This window comes from Lichenostomus cassidix, chromosome 10, assembly GCF_008360975.1.
Source record: "Lichenostomus cassidix isolate B80296 chromosome 10, HeHo_3.0, whole genome shotgun sequence".
NCBI lineage: Eukaryota > Metazoa > Chordata > Aves > Passeriformes > Meliphagidae > Lichenostomus > Lichenostomus cassidix.
In genome coordinates this window covers 11,259,000-11,277,517 of record NC_139491.1, presented here as the reverse complement: position 1 = coordinate 11,277,517, position 18,518 = coordinate 11,259,000, and the positions used below count along the sequence as shown (strand labels likewise).

The 18,518-nt window shown below is 37.5% G+C and overlaps 1 long non-coding RNA gene across 1 annotated transcript in view; it reads left to right on the top strand.

Annotated features, from left to right (window-relative positions):
• Positions 1-18,518, top strand: part of LOC146432729 (uncharacterized) — a 250,688-nt gene that overhangs the window by 54,581 nt on the left and 177,589 nt on the right. The window contains exon 2 of the long non-coding RNA XR_014854300.1: positions 5,251-5,439. This is a non-coding gene — a long non-coding RNA (uncharacterized LOC146432729). The remainder of the gene's footprint in view (positions 1-5,250; positions 5,440-18,518) is intronic.

Below are 18,518 nucleotides of genomic sequence, written 5' to 3'. Positions count from 1 at the left end.
TATGAACTTAAGTAATACAGAAAAATCTTGCAGAATTTGACACTGTTACATGTCATTCTCTCTTGCTGCTTCATGGGTCTTTTCATATTAAGTGATCATCTTGTTCGGGCCACTGACAGTGAAAACTAAATCCAACTGAGCAGGGACTTTTAGAAGAATAAGGCTCAGAAATAATCCACATATATACAAAGAATAACATCTATCAAAGGCAATATTGAAATCCGAAAATTGAAATGCAGCTGTCAGCTCTTCTGATGACTGCCAGAAGCAATGGAAGAAAGAAAAAATATTTGAGAAAGCTTTGTGAATTTTTTTTTAATAGTTCTAAGGACATTTTCTTATTGGAATATTTTATTCCGATAATCCTAAAGGAAATCCCATTGATTAAGTTGAGAACACTTGACATGTGAGCAATTCCTGGACTTAGAGGTGTTGTGCTGGGAATTGGTAGATGAGGGTTCTGCAGCTAATTTTGTACTGGAATTTTTGTTCAATGTTGAACCAAATCTCTGAAGATTTATGTAGCTATTCAAGCTATCTGCAACACTCCTCATGACTTTTAATGTCTATTTTTTATCAGAGTACTTTAATGTTACATATCAAACTTAGTGGGATTTGTTTTAGGTGGGTCAGATACTGTTAATCTGGGAGTTGCTTTAGTTATAACCAAACTATAGAAAATAAAAAAGGTCATCAACTAATTATCACATAAATTTACACTCATATCTGCTATGATGCTTAAGGAATTATAAAAAAGAATGGAAATACTGGAGTGCTTTGCAAAGAGCTTCTCTATAGAAAATGGCTCTGCAGAAGCAGTTGCATTTTGTCTCCCAAAGCAATTTTAACATAGCATTTGAGCTAAATAGATTTACTGTAAAATTAATGGTGATCTATAAAGGAGAAAACCAAAAAGTTTAATTTGGTATGTTCCTGGAAGTTCCTTTGAGCTCAGTTCACGTACACTCATGAAAGTCAAAATTTTTATTGAAAGCTTACTTTTTAATTTGAAAGTTGTATTTTTATTTTAAAAAAAGAGTCAAAAATTTTAAATGTCAGAAAACAGTGAAGGACTTTGGAAAATAAATAACCGTTTCCTTAAAAGGTAAGCCAAAAATACAAATGCTATTTGCCTCAGAGGAAAGTAGTAAAATTATGTAAATAATGAATGTAATAGGAAATTAGAGAAAGGAAGGAAAAAAACCACCTTAGAACAAAAGCTTTAGTATTATACAATGACATTAAACTGCAGGATGTTTTGGTTGGGAGTGGAGGGGTACTGCTCCTGCCTCATTCCCAGATATCTTCTAACTGGGAGTTGTTTTCAACAGCATTTTGTCTTCCTTCTCCTGGATTATACTCTAGTCTCTCTGCCCAGCAGTCTACATTTGGTCTCCATCTTCTTTCTTCTGGCCCAAGTTTTCTGGGCCTCAATCTGTCTTTGTCCTACACTTACCTAGTTTCTTTTTCATTCCTCAAGCTCTTCTTCCTAGTCTGTTCCCCTGCAGGATTGATGCTCTCGCTAGATGCTTGAGTTTGAGAGCTGCTGCTTGTGCATTGCTCGGGCTTAGTAAGGAGAGTATTGAAATGGCAGCAGAGACCTCTTGCCTTAGCTCAGCTTGTTCAACTCAGATTTGGCACCGAGCTGTAATTGCAGAGAAAAACCTTCTCAGGCCCCTGGAGCACATCCAGGACAGACAGAAAGACTGGGAAGTGAAGCAGCTGAAGTCCAGGAAGTACTGGCTGTGCACAAACCACAAGGCTTGAAGTTGGACATTTTGAGCTGCTTTTCATTGAGGGAGCAAAAGGCACAAGATTTCTGCCAACCTGTAAGTCCTTATTCTAAAGCATGGGACTTTTTAAAGAAAGCTCTTCAAAATCTTTAAACTTTCTAAGCAAATGCTGTTTCCTATTGCCTTTTTCTCAGGAATGGCTGCAGTATTTTGAATGAAATTTTCCAGGAAAATCCAGGCCAAGAGAGGCACATCACCCAGGTGATCATAGCTTTCTTAATGGTGCAAGTGATTGAGGACAGGGTCTTTACTAGGGGCACTGTGTCAACCTTGATTGAATTATATTCTGTTAGTGAAAGTTTTTTCACAGGTGTTTATTCCTTAATACTTCTGCTTTTAGTACCTGTTCCCTAAAGCTTGTTATTCTCTTCATCTTTCAGTAAGCAAGCATGACATGAGAACACTTGACATCTTAAATGAAGTCTGACTCTCGGTGTTCCATTTGAAATCCATCAGAGGAAACTTTGTTATCAGAGTTCGTTCAAGTAAAAATTATTATTATGTGGGAGGAGTTCAACTTGGTTGTTTGATTGCCAAGCTTTGTGCAAAATTGTTTACATTTGCAAGCCAGCAAAATTGATGTGGAACACTGAACCAAGAACTGTTTTTTTTTCCCCCCCAATACTTTTCAACATAGAATTTTTCCTGTTGTCTGTTTTTCATTAAAAGCCAAATGACTGCCATTATTTATCAGTTATTTCAGAAAACATTAAAGGTTATATTGGAGAAGATTTTTTTGATCTGAATTTTGGGTTTGTTTATAGCACCTTGGTTCAGAATTGCTGTTTTAATCCTAGGAACACTTGAAATCACCCCTAGATACAGTTGCATTGAAAATATCTATGTATACATGTTTAAATTAGCATGTTTTTTTCTACTGTGGTAAACACAACTGAGTACAGCAAGCTGGTGTGGCATGTGCTGTTCCACGTGTGGCTGTGCAAAATATTCAGTGCTCCTCTACCTATGTGAAATACTTGAAACACTTTTACAGAAAGATATTAAATGCAGTCAGTTTCTAGTTCACAGTTTAAAAGTTTTGATTTTTTTTTCTGTATAACCTTGTCTTTCCCTGGGCTTGGAATAACAAGAAAGACTGGGTAAGCACAAAGAATTTGGAGGCACAGTAGGGACTGAAAAATCCTTCATTTGTAAGTACAGATTGAAGATTTGGCAATGGAGTATATAGGCATCTGTTCCTAGGCACAGCCTTGTGTTAGGCAGGGCTGATAGTGACTGAGTTTGGTAACACCTCTGGTCTGCAGTTTGTGTAGAGACAGCCTATGAAGAGCAGATCACCTGGCACTGATGGACCCTTCAAGTTTAACTGGAACGGCGAGGAATGAAAGGATGTGGAGGCTGACAGATCTCCCCACAGGGCCCATATCTTTGAGCTTTTTGATTTGTTCATATCAAAAACATTGAAGACAATGCATAACCGTTGTCTATTCTATACTCCCTATCTACCTAAATGAAGTATTTTGTCCTTCAGATTTATTACTAAAACCTTGTTCCTCTGCTTTATTGGTTGTTACATCATGAGAAGATCTGCTTTGTCCTGTCTGCATTCTGTGTTTTCCAATTATCAAAATGTACCTTAACATCATTTTAAATGGAAGATAAAGACTGAAAATGTAACTTTCTTTATTATATATTTCCCAACTTTATAGTGTGGTTTTCTAAAATGCTGAAGGCATTTGGTGACATTTACTATGTGTGGAAGAAGTTGGAACTGGTAAAAGATGTTAACAGAGGATTGAGAGCATATCTGCATCATAAACTTTTTCATAATTTAAAGTTTGTCATTTTGGGGCAGTCCATCATATAATTTAATGTCATGATGACACCAGCAGTGAAAATGCTTCAGTTTTCATTATTAAATTTTTTGAGCTTTAATAGCAAGTGGCTGTGCTGACAATTTCTGGATCTCCTGGTAAAGTATGGTATGATTCAGGAACATTTGTCACCCACTGCTGTCTTGCTTATGGTGTGGGTATTTTTTTCTGAGTGGCAACGCTTGTCCGGAATGGCTATGTGAATTACCCCTTAAGAAAAGACATAAAATATTTCTATCATTTATTTGCAATTACTTGTACTAAAAGCCTTTATTGCAGCATTTACCATTTCAAAGGCACTAAATGGAATTATCTGGGAAAAAGTTCATTATTCACAAAAACTATTTTTGGAGATGTTTATGGTCAATCAATATTTTTTTTTCTGTATCATTTACATTAGAAATGAATACATGCCTGAAAGAGAAAATGTCATGTAAACTGATGACTTCTAACAGCTGTTAGTGGAAAAAGGAGCATATAAAGTTTGTGTCACACCCCTGCCTCCATTGGGAACTACTCCTGCGTACTTGTTTTTTCATTCTGGACACATAATTCTGAACCTGCAGACTGATTCTTTAGATTGGAACTGCCAGCTGATGGGCAGGGGGAAGGGAGTTTATCCATCCATATGAAATATCAAATAACATCCCAAGATGTCACCTCGTAACATTTTGCTTAAATGCCATGATATTCTAAACAGTTGCCTGAAAAGCATGTTGAAATGGAGCTATTGGCAAGTTTGCAGACATCTATTAATGGTTACTGCTGATAAATGACAATGAATAAATTACTTGATGAATTGCAACTTTTTCTTGTATATTCTAAGGCCTGCAACTTTCTCCGACAAAAGTTTTTTCTGTAAGAAGTGTTTGTGTGCTTTGAGCTGAGTGCAGGCACTCCTTTACTGCTCTGAAGTGGGTATTTATGAGGAGTTTACATATTGCCACAGGAGTTTGACCTGCTGATTTGTGCAGGAAAAAAGGCCTTTTATCATGGGGTACGAGCTTATGGGCAGGGCCCTCTGAGAAAATTATCACTTTGTTTGCTACATGGGAAACATTCTTGTGCTTGTTCATACCCTGATATACCCAACAAGATAAATTACATTTTTTTAACTGAGAGATGAGCAACCTCACCTGTTTATGAGCTGAAAACAAGCCCAGTTACTATGGAATAAGTGACACAAATTAGTTTTCTCTTTAGCAAAGTGTCTATTGTCTCTCTGATAAAATTGCTTCAGAATATAGTACCATCAGGCAATTATGGAACTAATATAGGAAGAAAAGTTTCTCTTCAATCTCCGTCAAATGCTATTTATACAGAAAAGAGATATCAGTTCTAGATTTATCTTTGTAATGATTTGAAGCATGAGGATGCATACTTTTTATTCAGTTCTCACTAATAAACTTGTACCTCTCCTCATTATTTGTAGATATCTAACCTGTCTAGTGTCTCATATAAATACCTGAAAGAAGGAAACTAAAAATTCACTTTCTATGTTCTTTCATGCTGATGAAACTCAATGTAATGAAGACTTAATTAAGGAAAATTTTAAAAAAAGTAAATTTAACAGAGTTCAAATGTATTTAATATTTCAAACCCTATAATTTTTCCTTTTGCAGTATTTGCTGTCTCAGAAATCCAAAGAGAACATATGGATTATGAGGAAATGGATGAATCAGTACGCTCCAGAGGCAGAGTTCAGTTGGGGAAAATCTCCAAGATATGGAGAAGAACTATCAATGAGCAAAAACAATACTGCTGTGAGAAGTGGGAGTTGGGACTACTCAAGGCTCACGTGAATTCATGCAGTAAGTACAGCTTGAAGGTTAAAGGGTTCTCCTTTGGGCAAAAAACCTTTGAATAGTGTATTTTTAAACAAAGTCATTTTCATAAGTATTGAATCTGAATCTCAAAGCCACCTTGATCTATGTAAAATTCAGCCAGAGGATATCCTAGGAAGTTCAAAGTGAGGCTTAATGGAATTGCACCTTGATGCAGAAACCTTTGGCATTTTTGTGGCTAACAGTATTTTAGGAGCAATATGGCATTTAGATAAAATCATTAGGAAGGAAATGAATAGTGTGAATTGTGAAATATTTTGTTATTTGGCAATACTGAAAACAGATGTGAAACACATGGCTGAGACAGATATTAAGCAGGGTTTTTGGGGGGAATTTTTTTATTTAAATAAAAAGAAATTCAGCTTTTTTCTTGAGGGTCAAATCTGTAAAGAAATACAAATATGAGATGTGTTTTTTGGAACAAGTGATACATTTAAATAAATTTTCTATTTACAAATGTTAGAAATCAATTTAACATTGTTTTGATATTTCCTTTTTTTTTTCTTTTTTTTTTTTTCCTGGCAGAGCCACACTTTTTCAGTCAAATCACTGTCCACTGAGTGTTGGGGTTTTTTTTTCCATGTAGGTTAAAATCTGAATGAGGCTTAAATTTACAGCTGGATCTGTGAATCTCTGTGATATGAGCCCAAGTTCCAGTAGCTAAACATGATTTCAGTTTTTGTTGATTGGCATATAAGGGGCAGGTGTAATGCTAGTAACAGTTATAAAAAAACCCCTTCCTTTGCTTCTAGATCTGTTACCCATACTCAGTAGTACAGATCTCTGCATTTCTGTTTGAAAAGCTCTGGTCTGTGACCTTGTACTCTGTAGGTGATTTAAACCAGCTTTGTGCTATATGTTCTTTTAAACTTCTATTTATTTTAAAACTCTAGAGGGACAAAACATCTGTTTTCAGCCTCTTGAACACAGTGAACTCTCTATGTTCTCTTTAACAATTTTTCATCAGGGCTGCTGTGATGTCAAATCAGTGAGAGCTCAATAAGGTGTGATAATATATGATAAAATCACTGAGAGTAGAAAGTGCCAGATAAGTTGATTTTTTGCAGTATTTTGTGTCACAACTGTTATTTGAAGGTCTAAAGTACTATTTGTTTTCCATTAGGTGCTCATGTTTTGTTTGTTTCTGATGGGATCTGGATTCAGTTTTTATAATCTATTTGCATCTGTTATAAAGTGATTATGTACTTAGGACCTCAGGATAAACCAGTAATTATCCTAAAGGTGTCATTGACCTGTTCTGATAGGTACAGTGGGTAATCTGCTGCCTTTCTATTGAAGAACCTCAGGCTTTTGTATTGCCTTTTTAACAGTCATATATGTTTGGAAAACATTTTTTGCCTCATGGTTAGCTATTATAATTAAAAGATGGAAATAACAATGCAGAACATATCTCCTGTGTATGCTCTCCTGTGCAACTGCAGCACTGTTCCTGCTTTAGATCCCTCCAGTTACAAACACAGGAAGATGCTTTTGGAAGGCAGTTATACCTTAGGATGTCCATTAGCATTTCCCAAAGCAATTTGTGTCCTTTCTTGTGTGACAGAGATATCGATCAAACGCCTGGTGAGTTAAGTGGTCGCAGCTTAATCATGTAAACTTGTGGATTGTGGATTCTACTGCTGGCAGTCAATGCTGTAATATTTCTTTACCTCTGACAGAGAAATCAGCATCCTGATTTCTGCCTGCTTTCCACTTGGTTTTTCCATGCTCTGTGCCATAGAACACTATACAGTTAAGGAATTCTTAAGAAATTTTGTTGCTGCAATTTTTCTGGCTGCTGTAGCTTCTGTAGCATTTACAGTCTTGCCTTTCCCCTCTTTTCTGTTAGCTGCTCTGAGAAGGGAGAAAACCTTCCTGCTGCTAAGTGTGTTATCTGCACAGATGATCTATCCGTGGTGTTCTGACGAAAAGTCAAATGACAATATGTCAGCTTTTCAGTTTTGGAGAAATTATCCCACATTACCTTGGCAGTGGTAATAGTTTACAATGTTCATGGTCTGTAATGGGCTGTTTGCCTTAAAGAGCTTTGACAGTTTTGCTGAACTTAACATGTACTCAGCTAAGGGATGATCTTTCTTCGCTACCTCACTTGCAGTTTGAATAGGTCATATTTTGATAAGGTATGTTTGATTCACTAACTGTGAAACTGCTGTATAAAACCTCCTTTTCACTTACACATTTCTCAAAAGATTCACTGTATTATTGTGAGAGCAAATACCTAATTATTTGCTGCTGAAAGCTGTGTATGAACACCCCTTTCTCTTTTTGAAATCCTTTGGTGACATCTGTCACAGTAAGTTTATATCCAAAATGAATAATGCAATGGAAAGTGACTTCATTTTGTGGGTTTGTTGAGCTGTAGTCTAGCTTTGTCATAAGACAAAAAAGAAACCCCAAAAAACAAGGTCAGTGCCTGGTGGGGGAGTTGTTTTGGGGCCTGTGGTCAGTGGCTTGACTCCATTCTATCCAGGTCTGGAACTGAGCATTTGTTGATGCCACTGATATCAGGTCAAGCTGTACAAGTACTTCTACACCTTCCTAACACAGGCCTCCTGAGAGAGCGCCTCTGAAATGGTTTCTTCTTGCAATGATATTTCTTCCAATTACATATAGCAGAAAATAATATTTAGAAGTAAAAACACTGCTGGCATGATGGATGGAGCTTGCCTGTGCTCTTCTGACCAGTATCATCAGATCCTAATTGTAGGGCTGCTGAGAAGAAGTGGTTTTGGTAAGTCTTGCACTGCAGAATGGTCTGGGCTTTTCTGCAGAATTTGGACATCTCTTACAGTTGTGTTCAGGGAGAAAGTGTTGCTTATGACGGGGCAGGGCAGCACAATGAGGTGAGGAATCATCAGTGCCATAATGGCTGTGATTTTAACACCTGTTACTAGAATCCTTGCATAGAGTTTAAGGCCTATAAAAGTTCGTGCAAAGAGAAAAAAGTAAAATGAAGAAAGTATGTTTGAGAACATCTACTGTCATGTAAGATTTCTCTGATGGTGGATATAAGGTAAATATGAGGCTGACTCTTCAAACACAGCATTTGAAGCCTCCCCTGGAGCTGCAGCAAAGTTGTCTGAAGCTGTCATGACAACATGAAGCTCCAGAATGGCTTTGTTTGCCATTTTGAAGATTATCTTAACTGGGCAGCACCATACTGGGAACATGAATGATGAAAAATAATGCTGCATGAACATACTGCACTAGAGAAGGTAATGACTCTTTTAATGCTCAAGGAAAGGTTAATGAACAAGGTAATGAAAAAGCTTTATGACAGAGAGTAAACTGTTTCCCTGAGTTTGTATCTGAATCCCATGCATAGCTCTTTGGCTGTGTCTTTGGCTATCCTCCAACTGGCAAAGCTACCTGTGAGTCGTAGCTCTTTGTTTTTAAATGCATGTAAAGTCCATATCCCAACTCCTGTGTCTGCAAGCAGAGTAGCTGAACAGATTAGTTCCATTGTCTGAGCATCTGACAATGCCCATAAAGTATAGTAAGAAAATTATGCTAATTCTATTCCACCTGTTGTTTGGATCTAAAAGGGGAATTTTCTTAGATTGGGCCTTCAGCCATCCGTGCTTATGTTTGAGAAATGGTAACAGACATTCTGTTTATCACTTGTAATGGTTGCCCATATGCTGTGTGTTAGGTGTCAGGTGGAAGCTCCTTACTTCTCCGTATCATAGCAAGAAATACCGTGAATTTCAACCTGGCTGAATTCAGAACCCACAGAGTATGTTCATTTGGCCAGAGGGCATCCCATTATGTGGCATAAGGAAAGTCTCTTTCAATCATTAAAGACCTTTCTTGCTGTAATCCCTGCTGCTCCTGGGAATTTGAGGTGGGAAGTGAAACCAAACCTTTCCCTGGCAGTTCTGTGACAATGCCTCCAGGGCTGCTAATGTATTAGGGAAAAATTCTGCCAAGCTTTCCACAATGTAACATTTTTGTTCATAAATATACCAGCTGGTTTTAATGACACTTGTGAGATATTGATGCAGAAAGTCAGGGTGGCAGAATCTTTGTTCATGAGTGGCAGCTCATGAACAGCTTTAATTCCAGCTGCTTAGAAAGGAACCAGAAATGTCCAAAGTTAGGATCAAAGTAGAAAGTTTTTGCAGATAAATAAAACACCTGACTTTCCCTTCAACTTCCATGACACCCCTAATGGTCTGACACTTGCTGTACCTGGCAGATCATCCCTGTGAAATGATGGGTGAATTGTTTATATGTATGTCCATTCACAGTTCTACACCTGTTTCAGTTTTGGACATAACTAGTCTTGATATTTCCTCTTGTTGGGCTGTTTTATTCCTTATCAGTCTAGCACTTCTGTAGTCATGAGGAGTATCTTTACCCTTGGTGAGAGCCCATTTAGCTGTTCCATGATAAATAATTAGTAAAGAACACATCAGCTGCTGACATCTTGCTTTATACTGTTGAGTCATATAGGGAAAACTTGAAATGTAGCAAACATTAATTAATGGATGACTTTGCTAGGTTTATTATCCATTTCAATTTCCATAATAAGTCTGCATCTGAGTGAACAGAATATTTCCATTCTGAAAATTACTAATGACATTCATGTGTTTGCTTTTATTCCCCCTCTGTTTCTGCCTCTGCTCACCATTCTTTCGTAACAGAGCTGTCCCCTAGCTTGGTTTTTAGTGTTTCAGATCACACAAAGGTGCTGACATTCAACACAGAGATAGCACATTTGTTTATTTTTCAGTTTACTGAATGCATCTCCCAACATAAATTTCAGTAAGTGAAAAAGATAACAGAGAATATTGAGCACAACAGAAACAGCGTTGCAGCAAGTGAGCTCACAAAATCACTTGTACCATAGCTAATGGGATGCCCTTGCAGATATGCTGACAAAAGGATGGTTTTAAGTCCTGCCCTAGTTGTGCTATCACAAGCCCTGCTGGCTGTGGGGTGATGGCCTCCAGACTCTGCAGGCAAATGCTCAAAGGGCAAGGGCAAACCACAGTTACCTACTGCAGAGACTTGCAGCTGCAGCCATTGATTTCCTAGTGCACAAATGAGAAATGACATCAGATGAGCTTTCTGAGAGAGACTTGATTAAATTGAGTGCTGCACCAGACAGAAAGGATTACAGTGATGTTTGATTTCTAAGAAAATGTAGCACAAGTCTAGGCTGTACCTCTGTCAGTTGAATCTGACAGCATTGGTCTGCCAGAAAAACTTTTGAAGGTAAAGACTCCAGTCTGATATACTTTGTTTACATCAAGCTTATGGTTGTTTAAAATCTGGGTTTGGTGCTGCATATGTTTGGATAGAGCAATCAGACTGACTTCTGGTATTTCAGATCTTAACACTGATTTAGCTTCTTATTACATATGCACAATCCACCAAGTGCACATTCCTGTCTAGGTGCTGTAAATTAGCTACACTATATGAATCTCAGCATGTAATGTGATAGCATTTTATTCATGTTGGAAGTAATGACTGCATTATGTATTTCATGCCCAAAGAGAAATAGCATGACTTCAGGCAACAGAAATTAACAGTATGAAGCATTATTGTTTGTGATGTTGTTGATGTTTTAATTGCTGATCATTAATCTGTGTTCTTCAACTCCAGTGTTGGTGAAATTATAATTAGTCCAGTGTGTTTTGCTGAAATGTAGAAAACAATCAGTCTGCCACTAATGATAGGGCACGTGGGACTCTGAAACTGAGTATCGAGTCAGTACTTCTGTTCCACTGTGCATAATTTTTTTTTTTTAATATTTATATTTCTTGAGTAAAAAGTACTTATTGGGAGAATAACCTACACTAAAGACAACTTACAGGACAGAAAAAAAAATCAGAAAACCTTGTACATTTTATTTATTTCCATTTATATGCTAATAACATAATAATGTAATTCCTGTGTTATGGTACAGTGAAAAAAACTTTGGACATACATGTTTGTGGAAATGTAAATAATGTCATAGCTGATCCTACGTGTGGCCTTTACTCTCTGATATGCATTTGCCTAGCCAATCAGAAGTACATACACTCCACCTATTGTGTTACTTTTTCATTCAGGCAAAGATCAATTTCATCACAAGTTGACTCTCATCATAATGCATGTGCACATGTGCATTCCTGAAATTAAAAAACTGTGTATGTGTTTTAGGATTACTTATGTTGTCAATCCAAATATAGCTCTGCTCTAACACATCACATTCACTTACGTCAATGTAAAAGGAGTTGAAAAACTGTAAATTACTCGTGTGCCTGTACAGCTTGCTCAATATGCAAGATGTTCACAGAGGAAATAGCTTAGTGCTATAAAGCACCCATTATGATTCTGCATTGTCTGCAGAGGTTTTGCCCATGTGGGAAAGATGCTCCAGCAAACCAAGGTATGACTGTAAACTTCCCAAAGTGAGTGGATGTAAATCCAAGTGTGGAAGATCCTTATTTCATTCAGTTTAGCTGAAATCAACTGGAAACAGGTTTTAATTAAACAAAAGAGCCCTTCAGAGGTGACTGATGAGTGTCCCACTGAGGGTTTTTCACACTGTAAATACAATGCTTCAACTGCACGGAGCTCACACTGCTACATTTTTCCTTTAAAGCATCTATAACCTGATCTGGGTCTAGAAGTCAGTGAGATATTGCCACCTGCTACAAGACAGAGGCTTGAACCATTCTTTTAATGAGGCAGGGGCCAGTTCTTATTGGGCATAAACCTGTGCTTAAATAATTTATCCTGACTAGAAATCCATCCCCTTCTGTTTAAAGAATAAACTTATTTCCTATTTAATACCAGCCCTGCGAAATTCCATTAACGTACTTTCTCCAGTAAAAAAAAAAAAATGTATTCAGGTTGAGCACAGAAGCAAACAAGTGTTTAGTGAGAAATAATTTGGTATAATTCTAAACCCAGATGTTTCCACACTAATCTCTATAATCAGTGATGATATTGGTATTGTCAGAAGACACACAAATATCAAGCTCTTAATGACTGATGTGTTCTGGTTGGAAATGTCAAGGGAGGGCAGCAAATAGCCTTGGCTACTCTGTGACTTAGGGATTGTTAAAAGCTGCCCGCTGTTGGTGTTAATCCATCCCAACTGCAAAGAAGATTGAGACTGGGAGGCTCTTCAAATGAAAATTGTTGTTGTAATAAACCTTGACAGGTGTATGTCTTTTGCTGGTAATGTTAAGACAACACTCATTTCATTGATTCATTCAGTATTATCGCGCTGATTATAGATCCTGTAGAACATCTACACAACCTAATCAGTTCTTTCCTTCTTTGGCAAGTACATTTTTTGTGTTTCTGTGAGATTACCCAGGTCCCTGAGTGCTGAGCAGTGGCATTTCTTGGCAGGATGTGACATTGCTTTTAATAAGATACGCTTCAAAGCATTGTGCCACACCACACCAAATATCACTTGAAAACAGCATAAAACCTTTCACTTTCATTTCTTTGCTTTTCAGTTTTTACACCTTATCTTGGAAGCATTAAAGGCAACCAGCTTTTTGGCTTTTCATGCCTGCCTGAAGATGTAAGTACAACAATCCTAATGCCAAAAATGACTAAAGAATCAGAATGAAAAAGTCCCTGAATAGAGAAAGGGTGGGAGGGAAGCAGGAAAATGAGCAAAGAAGAAGATGAAAGAGGAGCACTGAGGAGAAAAACTATTTCTTAATTACACTATGAACTTTCTCTTGTGAATCTTGGATCTCACCCTAATTAAAGTAATTGGCATGTAGCAGTGTGATACAGATGGAATTCAGACACATTCTGTACTGGGCAAAGAGGCTTTAAATTTGCATTTGCTAGCTAGCTTGCAAAAAAGCTCTTTTTATTTTTTTCTCTTTTGTTCCATTATGTGCAAAAGGAAGAGGGGGATTACATGGCTGTTAAGAAAGAGAAGGCATGTGAATGCAAATATCTGAATTTTTCTTTAGGTTCAGTATGTTCACCTTTCATTCAGGAGTTGGAGCTCCTGCAGGGATGCTCCTTGGGTAAGTCCTCAGAATATCTTAGAGACTAGTTAGTTGTTCAGGAGAGCTTATGCCTAGTATGGAAGCATTGAAATAAAGTACCATGAAAAGGTTAAAAATTTACTGTAGTCCAGGACAAATAAAAGAATTTATGAAAAATGAGATCTAACCAAACCTGCAGGAAACAAGAGCCATGACCCAAGAATTAATAGGAGGACATGATAAATCAAACTACAAAGCCAAAGAACAACTTTGCTTGAACTTTGTGCTCATTATCATAAGATCCCTTCCAATTCAACGTGTTCTGTGGTTCTGTGAGAATACCCACCCACAGGTTGCCCCTTAGTTACATAAACCCCTTCCTCATCGAATGTGTGTAATAAAATAAGTGTGCATTGTATCTTTAAACAGATGAGGGACTGCAAAGACAATGACCAGAGCTTTAGGTTGTTGTGTACATGGGAAACACCAAATTTTTATTGTTCCAAGAGTGTAAAAATGAGCACCTGGCATAATGGAGGTATGCTAGCTTTGTGGATTGTCCACTCAACACCCATTTCTGTGCAGTTGTGAATGAAATCAAATATCTCAGTCCTGTATGTGGATGAGCTTATTGCACAGGGTGAAAGAACCCTTATTTGGGAAAACAGAAGCAGACAGAAATCTCTGGGGACTAACATACTGAGGTCATCTCTGTCCGTGAGTTAAAGAAATTGTGATCAAAACCACAGACAGTTTCTTGGTAAAAGAGGATCATTCTCACAAGTGACAGAACCCTTTTTCTTCCCCTTTTAATAAGTTAGAACAACACAGTGAATCCTTTGAAAGGTAAGGAATTTAAATATGGGAGTCCTCCCTTAATTCCATCCTGTCACCTGTGCAGGGGGAGAAATGCCAGGAAGTGCAATGTTGTCTCCTGTCCTTGTCAGCTCTTCTGTCTCTGCAAGCAAAGAAAACCTTAGCTTTTTCTTCTTCCTGTGAGTCATTGTCAGTTTTTAATTTCCCTGAACCTGTTGTGAGATCAAAGGAAGGGGTCATTGGATGGGAGAGCTGCTGCAGTGCAAGCTCAGTGATGGAAAACCAGCAGAGTAGTGCAGCTTCCCTGTGCTCAGTGACCCTTCTGCCAGAGGTGAGGTCAAAAAACTTGACCCCGCCATAGATGTACAAAGCTGAAAGGAGAGCTTGCCCTGGAGTGCCTGGAAGGAGACAGCTCTCGCCCCTTCTCACTGGGAGCAAGAGCTCTGATCAAACCTAGTGCAGCTAACCAGGGGTTTAATTAAAATTACACTAATTTAACGAACTACAAACTCTGACTAAGAGGTAAAACACTGTGTGTAAATCACTATAAAACTTATTGTCTCAGGCACTATTCCTTATTAAATGTTTTCCAGACTTTCTTTTTGATGAAGCAGAACCAATGGTGATTAGTGGTAGAGGTCGAACATGCTCTGCATAAGTTTAGCATATTTCCTAGGTCTAACTACTTGTTAGAACTGCAGATAGGTATAAACTCAGTTGGAACCAGGGAGAAATACACTCAGGTGTACTTCCATATGTTTTTTCCTGGCCTGGAACTGTATATACAGGTGAGATTTTTCTCCTGGTCATGCTGTGCAGATTTTTGTAATTTCATTAAAAGGCATCCATGGTTGGCACTGGAAATTGTTTTGTTTTTATAAAGCTTGGAGTGAGTAGAATAGCTGTTACTAGAATGTTCCATGCTACTTAGAGGAAGTAGTTACTGACTGATTTGGGATCTGTAGCAGTGTGCCTCGGCTTGAGCATATGCAGGGGTAACCAAACACTTATTATGTGCAAAGTGAATGTGTAACATTTGCTAGGCTGGGTCTGGTGGGTTTTGGAATGTTTGGGTTTTTGTTTTGTTGCTTTTTAAAAATGCTGTTTTTTATGGCACTCAGAGTTCTTAATATAAGCAGAAAGCTGTGAGGTGAATAGATGGTGCTCTTGGTGCATAGAGCAGCATTTCCTGTTGGCCTTTTGTGTGTCTGACAGGTCTAGTATTTTATGGGAGAAAAAGTTATAATTTTTTTTTTAGTTAGGAAAATAAGTCCAATGAATCCTGCTAAAAGGCAGCCTCATACTGTTGTCATTAATGGCTTCCCCTGAGAAACTGGCAAATTGATAAATTAAGCTTTCCCTCTGTGACAGCCTTTCACACACTCAAGATGTAGCCCTACTTTAGTCTTCAGCAGCAGTAAATCAATCTACTATAGAAATACTTTGCTTTCCTACCCAGGTAGAAAATATATCTGGAGACTTGGTGCGTCAGTTCTCTATGTTTAGCTCTAAGTCATTTTGGCAATCACAGGAGGCATAAATTTTGTATTTATGTTGAAATGCATCCCTAATTGAGATGTCTATATTGCTTCAAGCCTCTCTTCTTGAAAACCAATTAATAAATTTCACACTAGAACACAGTCTTTTTATTAAGACTCAATTAAGGAAGATATAATGAGGCCAAACAAGGTGAAGCTTTTAGTGTGTATTATACACAGCAGATCTTGAAAGATAGATACAAAGTCAAATCTCACTTTGAACCTGCTTTCATCTAGCAGCAGTAAAATATCCTATATGGTGCCTGCACCAACAAGAAATTCATAAATAAAAATAACTAAGCAAACTGAAATTACCATTCACAAATAGGAGATGAATTTTAGTTATATCCCCTGTGAACAAGGGAAACTGATCTTTTTGTGTAGTGTAATCTATTATGATGTCATGAACATTTTCAGGCAGAACGTGTCTGTATTAAACACAGGTTTATGTATTATAATTGGGTTACAGTATATGTTTTATCAATCTAGGCTATGAATAAGTAGAGTAAGAAATGTGATGAAAAACTTAAAAAGAGAAGATAGGGTAAAAGGAAAATTGCACAGGTAATCCCTACAAATCATAGAAGTGTGGACTCACAGCAACTCTGGGTTTACTGGGAGTTGTAGATCCAAATCTAGTAAGTTTTTGTGAGGTCTGAACCTCACAATATAAGACCAGAATATTGCTGGAATGGGGATTTTGGAGATCTTGGAAATGTCTATTAAATTTTATAACAAAAAATATTTTTTTCCGAGGCTGTGGTAGCAAGTTTCATTGTAGTGGGAAACATCTCTCACTGTAAGATAGATTCCTTTCCAGGAATTCTGAAGTTGTACATAGAGAATTCTTACTTGTTTCCATTTAAAATATATAATAATCTCTGTGTAGCCTTGGCAGATGCTCACTATTTCTCCTTATGGATAAGTGGTGGGGTGATCCCTTACACCAGTCACTTGTTCTAAGGGGATTCATTCCTCCCAAAAGTGTGGTCTTTTTGAAGACATGACATTAAACATTAGCCCAAGCACAGGAAAAGGTGACATTGTCAGAAGTGTAAAGAACTTGAGCCTACAGGACACCAGGTGCCAGAATAACTTGAAATTTTCAAAGGACTTATGAATATGTGTTAGCTTATTGATCTTGGCATCTAGGATGCAGTGATAATTATGTTTGATTATAGTTCTTTGATAATTAATGGGAGATTTTAGGTGCAAAAGTCCTTCTTGTGTATATCAGTGGGATTGTTGCCTTAAATGTATTTGAAGATGTGTTTCTTCATTTTTCTTATTTGCAGAAAAAGTAAAATGACACACATGAAAAAAAATCTTTTGAAAATATGTAATGCATATGTGCATTGCTAATGAGGATCACCGGAGTGAAACTTGTATGGCTGTAAATCTGTTTGCAAGTATTTAACTTAACAGAATTTGCTTTTAGGATACTATTAAAAGTAATTAAAAATAAATAAAAATATTAAGGAAAGTTCTGAAAATTCTCAGCTAAATGAGTTCTGTTGATAAATACAGAATACAGGGATATAGAAGGAGTAGAAAAAAATCATCACAGCTTTCTGACAATGTCTAATAATCTATTTAGCAAGATTTGAAAGAAAGCACTTTAGCCAGATTCCTGAGCTGTAGCTGTTTTTCCTGTTCTATGATACATTTTAGAAAGTTTAATTATTTTACCAAAGTCCTGATTTGGTATTGACTTGTTGTTAGAACTCTTGATGACATATGTCTCACTATCATGAGATTTTGGGCCATTTTTAGAGAGGTGAACCCAGACTGAAGCAGTTATTTCAAGGATCATTATGGAAGAAGGACACTCCAAGACAACGTGTGTGGCTGCAAAGAAACAGGGAACCAGGATTTTGGAGTTCATCATTAAATAACTTTGAGTTCTCAAGTGTATGTTCATATATTTGTTTGATTTAGCTAGAGTTTAGAACTCTAAGAACAGGGCGTTAGACCTTCACCCAGCAAGGCACTTAAACACATTCATAACTTTAAATCCATGAGTGACTGGATTCAAACCATGATGTTAAGAGTTTTGTTTGACTGGGGATCCACTTATTGCTTTTTGGCACCAATCTCATTCTTTCTTTAAATGAAGTTAGCCAAGAAATTAGAAGCCTTAGTTCACTTCTTTGTTCAGAGAACAATGCCACATGTAGAGCTCTGCTGTCAAAGCTTTGAGAGGCTGAGCAAGACCTTTTTTATTGAAGAAAACAGTATTGTTCATGACTTCTGTTAATTAGTCCTTGCTCTGAAGATCTTTATGGTTTGCTCAGCTTGAACTGGCCCCAAACATCATCCCATCAAGACCAATACAGCCATTTAAGGTTCTTATTTTCAAATTCAATAGAGCAGTTACTCCTTATCTTTTGAGACTGTGTAGGCTGTGGATGGCAAACAGTTCTTGTGTTTCTGGCTGCAGATGTCAATAGATAGTTTTGTAACTGGGGCCAGGAAGTCATTTTGAGGCAGTAAGTGGCTTTTTACAGCTGCAAAAATTGTAGCAAAAAATGGGCTGTTGTGGACAAGGTTTCATCTTGCGTCAGCCAAGCTCCAGATTTTTTGGGGGGCTGTGGTGGTGAGGTACCTCAGCTCCTCTGCAGCAGAGGTGAGGAGAGACAGCTCTTGTTGCGGGGAAGGTCCTGCAGCCTTTCCTCTGTTCCAGAGCTTTCCATGATGGTGAAATGAAGGTTTCTTC